This window comes from Myiozetetes cayanensis, unplaced genomic scaffold, assembly GCF_022539395.1.
Source record: "Myiozetetes cayanensis isolate MyiCay16 unplaced genomic scaffold, myiCay2020 scf33, whole genome shotgun sequence".
NCBI lineage: Eukaryota > Metazoa > Chordata > Aves > Passeriformes > Tyrannidae > Myiozetetes > Myiozetetes cayanensis.
The window spans coordinates 3,449,186-3,460,836 of record NW_026087555.1 but is presented as its reverse complement, the minus strand read 5'-3'; the positions used below and the strand labels follow the sequence as shown (position 1 = coordinate 3,460,836).

Below are 11,651 nucleotides of genomic sequence, written 5' to 3'. Positions count from 1 at the left end.
CTGGCAAGGTATCCTCTGGGTATGGGACCTGAATCTTATTGGCCTGATTCCTTGAACTGTGTGGTCCAGAAACATATCTTTTCTATACAGACGTATTTTATAATTAAGATTCATTAATTTGGTATTTTTACCATTTTCTACTACTCTCTCCTTTAGAGCGCCCATCCCAGCCTTGAAAGAAAAAGTGCTTGCTGGAGTGTTTTAAGACATCCTCCTTACAAAGCAATGTTGCTTAATTAGAAATAACTATATTCTCAGGGAATTCAAGAAAGAGAAAGATTAGATGAACAATAAAAAAAAATACCAAAATTTATATTAAACCTTACTTTTTTTAGAACAGTATAAACGCATGTGCTTTAGGAAATATGCTAACAACAAAAATATTTGAGGGCAGAACGTGGCTTCTCAAATACATTAGATCTGCTCTTGCGCACTTCTTTGATGTGTCCATGCACTGTATGAAATACTTGTCATGTATACCTTATCAATGACTTAAACTGTACTTGCATGTACTCCTCTACTGGAAAACTCCAGCAGAGGAGCAAAGTTGGGACTCTTAGATATGGGATGACTGGTATTTTAGTATTAGAACCACATCCCAAGCTGAATCCAGGGAGATCACCTCTGAAACACCTAGATTAAGACCAGAAAACTAGTGTTCTTCAATATGGGAATGAGCTGTATGGCAATATGGAAAATACCCTAAAATATGAGCATCGTTTTGCCCCTTCCCATTAATCTGCTTTCCTCTCATGGTAAAGAGATGAGAACTAACTGAAACAATGTTTTGATTGGGATACTTTCTAAATTATTAAAAAATTAGGTTGTTACACATGGAGTTCTAGCATAGCCTTTCATTCAAAAGGGATTGTTTCAGTTGCCTTCAAATACAAATCAGCACTTTTCAACAGTTTTTCCTGTATCCCAAGAGATACCACATACTAAGTCTACACCTATGCCAAGGCAGAACATAAAAGGGAATGATATAGGGTGATCCTGATGTCATCACCTAACCTGCCAGAGTATATACCTTGACAAGACTGCAAACACCCCAAAATATAAGTTATTCAAGTATGAGATGAAAATATCATTTCTGAAAACATTTCAAACAAATCCAGGACACATTTGTGAGAAAGTGTTTACTCTTTTCCTCCTTTCCCATCTTAATTACCTCCAAAAGAACATCAACTACAACTGGCAATATAGCCAAAAAACTGAATTAGGAAAATGCTGTTTCAATGGAAACTAGTCCAAATTACTGTAAAGACGTGTATGTAACCAAGAATAAGGTACTAATCCAGAATGCCAGTTCATTCTGGCTGCTTAGGTAGGAGACAGTGAAACAACCCATGAACAAGAAAAATAGTTCTGCAGTATTGCACTACATAATCTGAAGCAGTAGGCAGCAATAGAAGTTTTGTCTTGCAAGTTCCCACAGTCATTCCTTAAAGACAGTAGGATAGAAAGGAAAATGTACAGATCATACTTTCACACTGAAAAAAGTAAATGGGGGAGGTTTTCAGTGGGCCACATACAGACACATTAGCTTAAGCTTCTCAAAGAAAAAAGAAAACCGAACAAAGCCATCTTTGTCTTGCTTCCTTGCATCAGTTGACAAATCACGGTCCATCACAATCAGCTTACACTCAGGTATAATAAAAAGTACTGAGGAGGTTATATTTTAATGTGAGAGATGTAATTTGCTGCTGGTGACAGGTTCAAACCATGCCTGTAAACCCATCATATAACACATCCTCTTTAAGTCCTACACTGAAGGATAGGTTTTGGCTTTGGTACACACTGCAGGCACTTCAAAATGGCATACAGGGAAATGTGATGCATTTTGATTGACTCATCCAGAGGGCTCTCTGGGTGCATCCAAAAAACAGCTTAAAGAAAGCATGAACATGCTTCCATCACATAATGGTGCTCCATAACATTAGTGCATGTGTGGATACGCGTGGTTGTGTAGGAGAAAAAGACACAGAAGGAGGAAACTTCTCATCCCATTAGGCACTGAGTGCTTCCAGAAGCTCTGCAAACCGTAACAGCAATTTCCCTCCCTGCCCTGCCCCCAGGGTTCATCTAGTCCTTGTACCATCATAAAAGCAGGAAAGCTGTAGAGTACAAAATTCTTGCTCTATTTCTTACATTTAGCATCTTCTTGTTGATATCTGGGGTTAAACAGAACTCTGGATGGCTCCAATGCAAGCATTGTTACAGTTTGATTTTATGTTTCTTCTCTTTTTCTTTGTGGAGAAAAAAACCTGTGGAGTCAAGCTGAAGAAACAGTTGCTTTGATGTATTCTCTTACAGTAAAGGACACAGCTTTGGAAACTAACTGCCCCAAAACAATAAACTTAGCAAACTTAGCAAATCTGAATATTAATTTATCTCAAGTAAGTCTGGGGAAACCAGTTTGCCTCCAAATAATAATGGCCAGTCTTCGCGAGCGAAGATCCGGGGAAGGTCTTTACACCTTCCAGCCTGCGCATTGGATTTTTTAGGTGAGACACAGTGTGTGCGGAACTGAGCCCACCCTTTAATCCTAAGGTTCATCTGCCGGGGCCAAGCGAGCTTCGATGGTGGCAGCAAGGTCCTTAGGACATAGATGGGTTGCCTTTTTAAGGGCTAACGAGCTCCATCTGCCCAGGAGTGGCCCTGACCGGGAATCGAACCCAGGCCTCGGCGGTGACAGCGCCGCGCCCTTACCACTAGACCACCAGGGGCTCCTGCCTCCAAATATTTGCCCCAAAACTAAACAAGTCTAAACTTCGTAAAATGTAGTTGGTTTATTTCATTATTATTTTCCTATTCCTACCCCTGGCAATAACCAGACCAGATCTGAAAGGCTGGAGCTTTTGCAAGTTTGCCTTCTCAGATGATCTAGTCCCCCACCCCAGATTCTGAATGTCAAGGTAGTTTAGATTGGTGATTTAGGCACCTATCCAAGACTGCTTATTATTATTGCTGCTTATTTATTAGAATATAAGAAGATAATTGGAAGGACACACTTTTCCTTAGTGGTAGAAGCAACTGATTGATTACATTATGTGTAATCTCCTATTCATAGAAACAGCAGAACATAGCATTCTACATGGCTGAGATAAAGAGTGTTTGTGCGTGTGTGGCTGAGGGGAAGGGGCACAGCAGGGGAGTAAAATACTAAGAATATCGGTGCACCAGATGAGATGTCAGTGGAATAGAAAGTCATCAGAGGATAACGGTCTCCTGCTGCTAAATGAAGGCCAAGGCAAAACAGATGTTGACTCAGAGCAAAGAAGTTTATTTTTAAAGGACAAGACACTGATCCTGTTCTAGTAGTTACTCAGCTAAACTGCCGGTAAATTATCACTCATTTCACTTGACAGACATTTTTAAAGAAAAGCATTACTTATTCCAGGATATTATTGACTTGTTTTATTTTTTTACTTAAAAAAATCCCAACAAACTCCACTCCCACTCCAGACTTACTGTTTAAGTTCCATCAAGCAGAAATTGCTCTAGTAGTGAAAGTACAACCTTTCTGGAAAACTGCCCTGAACTTTCATGCAACTTTCTGACTGAGGTTGGTTTATTCATAGGCTTCAGGTAATTAACAACTAAGTCACCTACCAGTGCAACTGGCTGCGTTCAGTCACCTCTACTGCAAAAATCAGTCGTCCTAACATGGAAATGCACGAAGGAAAATAACATGTTTGAGTAAGGAGCCCAATCTATTTGTTAAAGTAGACTCTATTTTTGAAGCTCAGACAAGACTAACAATTCTAGATAGAAATCTTGGTTCCACTTACATGAGTGGCAATACCCACAGGGACTAATGATTTCATCACGTGTTAGTCTGCAAAATGGATGTGGATGAAAAATGGTCAGTGCTGGAAATTATTCTGTTTGCTTTCCACTGATGCACTTGGACTTTGCTGCTGGAAAACCACCTCTGTGAGGGATATAATATCTTCTCTCATTTGTGTACACCCTTCAGAAAATCTTTTAATTCCCAGTTTCTCCTTTGTACATTATATGATCCTATGATCCCTTCTGGTTTTTTTATTTATTTAGGGGGAGGGACTGTTCTGAATAGAAGATGCATGGGGAGAGGGTACCGTTCTCAGGCATTGATCTCAGCCATTGTTACTGAAACTACTACGACAGAAGATAATAAAAGCTGACACCTCGCCCAGTATGCATCTCTGTTCACTGGTTTTCTGTTGAATGCAATGCCAAGACAAATGAAAGGCCTTGACAGTCATACCCAAGATACTTTACAGATTTGGGTATGGTTATTTGAAGAATTATTTCAGCTTGAGTTACGACTTTTCATCAAAACTACATTTGGAAGAAGGCAATTCCTAAACCAAGAGGACAAGAGACTTTCCTAGCAAGTTCTGAACAGCTGTGTTTTGGAAGGATTCTGTTCTGGAAAAAAACCATCACAACTACACCTTAGGGTCTTCTTTTGGGAGCCATTATTAAATCCTTCCTTAGAGTCTACATTTTAAAAAATCATGGATATTTATGAGCAGAGGTCTCCCTAAAAACCAACAGAAACCAGGCTCCCAAGTCTTTCCGTTCTAGAGAACCACAGTTACAGTTTTAAGTCACTCAGGTGCTTCAGAATTGTACAGCTGTTCTCTCAATAACCTCTTGGGTATAATAGACAGCATTCCTAAAAAAATTACTTCATCTGTTAAGCTCCTCCAACCAGTGCAATAAAAGTATCACGTAAATCCATTTAATCTGGTTTTCTTGATGTATATTGACCACCTCTCTACTAAATTAAACATACTGTACTAAATTGAACATCTGTACTATAATTCTCATACTTTTCCTAGCACATTCCCATTGGTCAAAGGATAGTAGTTCAAATGTAGACACTCTAACAAAAATCTCAGTTCCAAAAATCAGTATTACATATAACTTACAACACAATTATGTCAGTACTAGCTGGAAACATACACATACTGCAGCAACAGTAAATTGCAGCTCTAAGAAAATAAGAGGTCACCACCTCTCACAAAATAGTAACTATAACATTGATCAGAGTCTGTTTTTAAACACTAATCTGTTCACATATTCTGGTCATCAAAAGATGACTAAAACCAGATTTATTAAAACATGCTAGCTAATGAACCTGCTAAACTCAACCCAGTTTCTCATTCTAGACAGAGCTTTAGTATGTTTGAATTTAAGTTTGCCCAGCTGTAAAATGGGGATAATGATACTTTGACTGCTCTTTATAACTTGTCTATATAGACTGTTAACTGTGTTGGGCAGGAATAATCTTGCTTGGCAGTTTACACCTCACAGCAGGAATGAAAAAGAACTTTAAAATCTGACTTATTTTTCTAAAGAAATAAATTAAGAACAGTATTGTTATTGGCAGGAGACTTCAGATAATATTTAAAACATACTATTTCAATGCTACTTAATTTAGTTTCTACTAAAAGCACAATTTTCTATTGTAATCAACTATCAGTGCATAGCTAAAAGCTGGTTGTTCTCTGGAACATCCTATTTAGAAGTGGTTCTGAATCTCCTTTGCTCTATCCACTTTTGTCATATTTCCCTGTCCTCGTGGACGTGTGGGGCTCTGCCAAAGAGCAGCAAATCCATAATCCACTGTTCATTTATTCCCTGGTTATTCCATATGTCATTCTGTCATTCTGCAGGCAACCTCTGCAGATGTTTAAGAATTAATGACTAGAAAAAGTAAGAGGGGTTAAAAACAACTCCTGGAACTAGATGTCACTGTCCAGTGTCATCATGTGCATAATGTTACAGGTAAAACATGACACAAGATGACAGTCAATAGGTTCACATTTCGGTTTACAGCTGATTGCAAGTTAAAAACTTCTTTGAACAGACAAACAAGTGAAGGGGAGGTGTGTGCATGAGCAAGAAAGTGATAGAGGGAGCACACACAGAGCCTCATTCAGGTGAATCTGAGGGATTGGTGGAAAGCCTGGTGAACACAGATTCCACCATCTGGAAATGAAGTTGCTATATGTTTACTAGGGTTCTCACAAAGAAGATTGATCATTTCCAGATTTCCCATTTTGTTGGGATGGATTAACATCTGGAGAAAAGAAAAGCTGTGTGTGCTTTTGCATCAATTTCTACTACTTGTATGCATTTATTGAAGCCCGTGAAGTCTTGGGATATCAGAGATTCCACCTTTACCAAATCTTTACACTTCCTAGATAGTGGAATTGAGCTAAGAAGGTTTCTGTCTGTTCTTGGTAAAACAGTTACTGCTGCTATATAGAATGACAAGATATAGCTCACTTAGAGGAGTTTCTGTTAGATCCTTGCTAAGGAAAGTCTTGTAACATCAATGCTTTTGTCAGAAAACTGTTTTGTTGAAAGCTCCCTTTTTTATAAGGGAGGCAGTCAAGTCTAATTCCTATCTGTCTGCCAGGTTTTGCTGTTATCTCTTCTGAGTAATTGTCCAGAGTTCTGCATGACAACTATTCATGAAATACAAATATTTAAAGAGTCAAGTACATACTTAATATCATTGATACCATGGATTAACAATTTAGGTATCAAAATATTTTTGGACAGAAGAGTTAGAGCTAATAAAAATTATAGATTCACATTTTAATTTAACCATTAATAAAACTACTTATTTTGTAGAATATTTTATTTAACGGCCCACCACTTTGAGTATTTGTTACAAGAAGCCACTTTTCTAATCATCTCTCTTTCATATATTTTTCATAGTAAAATCTGAAATACCTCCTTGCATACAAATCACAATCTGTGATGGTTTTGGACAAGTTTTATGACTACCTTTTTTTTCTTTTATTAAGATACTTATTACTTTTTTAAAAAAAGAGGGAAGACATTTCCTATAAGAAAACATAGGCATTAAAGATAATGTATTGATGGAAATAAATGAAAGCTATTTTGAAAATAAAATGGAACATTACTTCTAGAGAAAAAGAGTAAGTTTCTTATCTGTGTCTGATTAGGAATTGCCTCTGTAGAATTCAGGGGAAAAAAGATAGCTTTTATAAGCTCTAAATCAGCAGTTTGTTTATACTCAGAAAAGTGATTTAGTACAGGTTTAACTTTAGGCACATGGTTAAATTCCATTGGTTCCTACAGAAATAAAGCAGATGTGCTTGGAGTTGATCACATGCTTAAAAAGTGTTGAATTAGGGCCTTTATACTTTACAAACTCAATATACCAAATGGTAATTAATCCTCACTGCACTTCTCAAGGAATGTCTCATTAATAAATGCAACTAGTGGGACTGGAGATTGCCTAATAACTCATGTAGTAACTAATTAATTTGGGCCACAAAATGTAGTTGCAGACCTCCTAAGCCTTCTCATTTTTCTTGCACTGCAGAACTGTGGATAGGAAGGAGGTGCTAGTGATAAAAAAAAAAAAAAGTTTCTTGTCAATAGGAGAACTTCAGTTAATTCTTCTGTTTTTGTTTGGGCATTCATGGTAAGCAGCCTATATTTCAATTGTTGGTGACATATTGAGAAAGAAAATAAATACATTCAGTATGTAGGCAGAACGTATTCTTTGTGGTCAAAACAATATAAACAGGAGGTGAGGAAGAATGATAGGGAAGAGAAGCAAATTTGATAGCACATTGAAAAAACTAAAGCCTCCTTACTGTGGAAATGTCTAAAACAACTAAACCTTGCTAAAGCAAGCAAAATCTCTCAAACCTTTTAAAACAAATAGTTAAAAAACAACAGCTTGTGAAGCATTTAAATGAAACTTGCCATTACTTCTCAAACGTAGTCTGTATAAGAAAGTAGGAGGCCACTTCCATCAGGTCAAACTGCCAAACAGGCAATATTTTTTAACATCAGAAAAGGCCAGAGTGAAAAGGAGGCTCTTTATATTTTAGGTAGCTCATGGTAAGCATGGTTATAAACTCCAAACTGAAGACTACCAGACTTTCAGCAAGCCCATAACAAGTTTTCCAGGTTGACTTCATTAACAAATATACGTATGCCTCCAACTAGATATTTCAGTTAGTGGACTTAATCAAGAACAGATTAAACTTTTTAGTTGTACTACAAGACATATCCAGACTTAAACCAGTTCTCTAAGATCCTTTTCTACAATCTTTTAATAATACATCAGTTTATTACTAGATCTACATATTTTACCTTCATCTGACCTCTCTCCTTTACATTAGAGTTTGTCAGTCATCGATACGGCCACAGATAACAGCCTTTCATTATTCATCAATATTAGAGAGGGCCAATATTCTCTTTGTAGAGAGGAGAATCTGCCTGAAAATATTGGGACATCTGACTTCCCTCTCTCTCCCTAGTAATTTTAAGGACAGTTCCATTACAATTTTTTTCCCACTCCCTCCCACTCCAAACAGTCTTAGCAGTCATGAGGTTTCTGAAGAAAATACCAGCATCCAGCTTTATTTACTTTGAAAAGCAAGAATTTGATGTGGTACAAAGCATTTATTAAAAACCGGCTATCATGAGGAGCTAGACTGTTTTCATCTCATACTCTAGAAGTTTCTTTAAAGATGTGCTGCCTAAACTCCTTTTTCCATAATGACTCTGTGCTACATCCTTCTGGCAAAACAGCCTCCATGACATCTCCCTTTAACAGGTAGCATGGGGGGGGGGGGGGGAAGAAAAAAGCACCTTCCCTAGGAGTCTCCAGGGCCAATATTGGAAAATGTGACTATAGACAAGAAATCTGTTGTCTGACTTTTACGTTCTGGTGTAAACTGGGGAAAAAGATTTCCCAGTGCCAACTGGGAATTCATTGGAATAAACAGAGTGGTCAGTGGCTTGAACCTCCTGTGGCCAAGTGTGTCATTAAAACCTGGTGGTCCGTGTGTAAGGTGAAACCACGGCCATATAAACACACACGTCATTTCCCACACGTCCAACAGAATGCTAGAACCTCCTACTTCCCCACTGAGCGATGCTGTTTTGTGGGCAATGGAACCTGGGAAGCAAACGTAACAGGCTGCTCTTTGCTCCCTTCAGTTTAAAATTCAAGGGTTCCCCAGAAATACTTCTGTGGTAGAGCAAATGATCAAACAAAGCATCGAAGATGACTGATTAAACTAGGTCATACAGAATAAAAAGATTTCTCTCTAATCTGTGTTTCTGGATAAATACTTTTCCATCAAAGAAACAGAATATGTAACATGAAACTCATATCATTAACCCACAGAAACTCTTTATGTTCCTAATGTTAACTGTTACTTGGGATCAAGGTCAGAACACTTGATCCTTGTCTTAGGATCAAGACCAGGTTTAATCTAAGAGCAGTATACATCTTCGTAAAACACTCTGTAAAACGAAAATCAACAATGCACTATGCAACAAAATAGAAAGTTGATGTAGCAGTAACCAATCATTTTAAAAGTAAACCTAACATGAAGTTTTTAACTGTTCTTGGTTATCACTCTCCTCAACTCTAATATGTGACTCAATAGTCATTATCAAATCACGTATCATAAAGAATCCTTTTAGGGGCAGGGCTGAAGTCTAGAAAAGGGAGATCAGTATTGGTCTAGTTATTATTGATTGTAAGAGTTGTTCCCTCTTATGCCAGGAATGGACAAAATACTAAAAAAGGCAAGAAAAAATCAAGAGGAAAAAAAAATCAAAACAGAAGCAAAAGGGCAACATGGAAATAAAGATAAAGCTACATTGGCAGGGGTGTAGGAAGAGAGTTCAGCATGCACTTTATCAGTCCTTGGCCACACAGACCTGCTCCCAGCAGATCCAAAGAAACCCACTTTCAGATTAAGAGTAAAAAAAAAGATTGGGCAACATCCCCAATGGCAACTTTCCTAGTGCTTATGAGGGCTGCCCTGGCTGGGAACCAGTTTTGGTCAGAAGGGCTTTTAATTCCACTATGAATTCTGCCATGCAGTACCTCAAACCTGATCTGATATCCTGCCTGCAGGATTATCCAGGCAGTAGCTATGCAGCTTATTTAGGATAATAATTTTGTATGAGGTCCATTTAGAGGCATTAATTGCAGCAAAAGTGTGCTCTCCTTTCACTCTCCATGAAGCCAAAAAGAAATAACATAGACATAGAACTATCCAAGGACTATTTACATACTGATATATTTTAAGAATATTAATTATTTAATTTTGAATGGCTCTTTGTTCTGATTCTTCTAATTTGGAATGGTCTGTTTGTAATGCTTTAAAGCCTTATGCTGTCGTAAGGCCCAAAATAACATTTAATATGTGTCTTAAAAGTTACAGTGAGTGGTGCAATGTACACACTTCTTTTTCGATTAGCTCCATTCTGTGCTATATGTCAGAACAAAAGTTCGCACAAACATTAGCCTTACTGTACTGTAGGACCTATGCATAATTCTTTCAAAACACAGAAAGGAGCACACAGGAAAGAAATGAATAAAATGTGAAAAAAAAATTTTTTTTCAAGAGACATTTTAGAAACAAACAAAGCACTCTCGGTAGGACTAGTTTCTTTTAAATCCAACATATTTACAAGGGTATCCTGCTCAAAAAAAAAAAAGCTATATATAAACTAGATAGCATACATAGCTGCTCTGTTTAGAAAACAGCAAAGCACCATGTAAAAAAGTCTCTGTTTGGTCAGACCACCCACTATGAAAGAAAAAAAAAAAGAAAAAAGCTGACAGTTAGAAAACAGGATATAGATACACTGAACAGTTTTCACAATTGTGCCCAGCAAATCTGATAGTGCTTTTTGTGTAATTCTGCTGCATGGGCCCAATCCTGCAAGTTACCAAGTATTGGGAAATGTAAGCTGTTCAGGATAAAAGTTGAAACAGCATTGTAAGACCAACTTTCCTTTGCAGTATGGCATTTAAAGAAACTGCTAGTTAGCAGGGAAATAGGAAATCAAACAGTGAGGCCAATATCAAAACAACCCCACCTTTTGTAAAAGTGTTCTTTTTAGTCCTACTATGGACATGGCAAATTATTGTTACTGACAAACCTAACAGGAGGTTAAAAACCCCTGCAAATTCAAAATAAGTACACACAAACATGAGAAGAAAATCCAAATACTGTTAAAGAAAATTTTCAGAGCACACATTTTTCCTATGTGTTTGGAAAATGCTCAGCACAATGAGGTCCAGATGCTAATGGGAGCCAACAAGCTTACTGCAGAGCAAACACTGCACAGAATTATTATGCAGGTCAGTTTGGGCACACAGCTCGCTGCCTGGTGCAGAGGCAGCCCATATGTGACACTGTTTGGGGTAGTCTCGGTCTGGGGGTGACGTCAGCTGTCAAATGATGCAGTGAATTATGAGTGTTATGGTATGGCAGATATATGTGTGTGGCAACGTTCAACCTCTGAAACCACATCAGTAGTTTCAGTCGTTTCAAGTTTTAGACTTTCAACAGTCATGAAGCCTGTATTTATACACATATACATGTGCATATATATATATATATATGTATATATGCATCCATCCATCCATTTCTGGTTGAAAAAACTGCAATAGAGGGCACATTTATTGTGGAAAAACAGGATAATAAGGAAATGCCATTTTTTATTGTGTTACTTGTTCTTAAGAACTGGGCCTACCTTTGTCTCTGCTCCTGGCTTACTTGCCTCCCTCCCTTCACCCCTGCCCACAGCACTCACAGTTTGAGCAGGAAGGCTACTAGCAATACACAAGTACA

The 11,651-nt window shown here is 37.8% G+C and overlaps 1 long non-coding RNA gene across 1 annotated transcript in view; it reads left to right on the top strand.

Annotated features, from left to right (window-relative positions):
* The first annotated feature begins 2,434 nt into the window (after positions 1 to 2,434).
* Positions 2,435 to 11,651, top strand: part of LOC126646212 (uncharacterized) — a 185,984-nt gene continuing 176,767 nt past the window's right edge. Inside the window, exon 1 of the long non-coding RNA XR_007630250.1 lies at positions 2,435 to 2,507. This is a non-coding gene — a long non-coding RNA (uncharacterized LOC126646212). The remainder of the gene's footprint in view (positions 2,508 to 11,651) is intronic.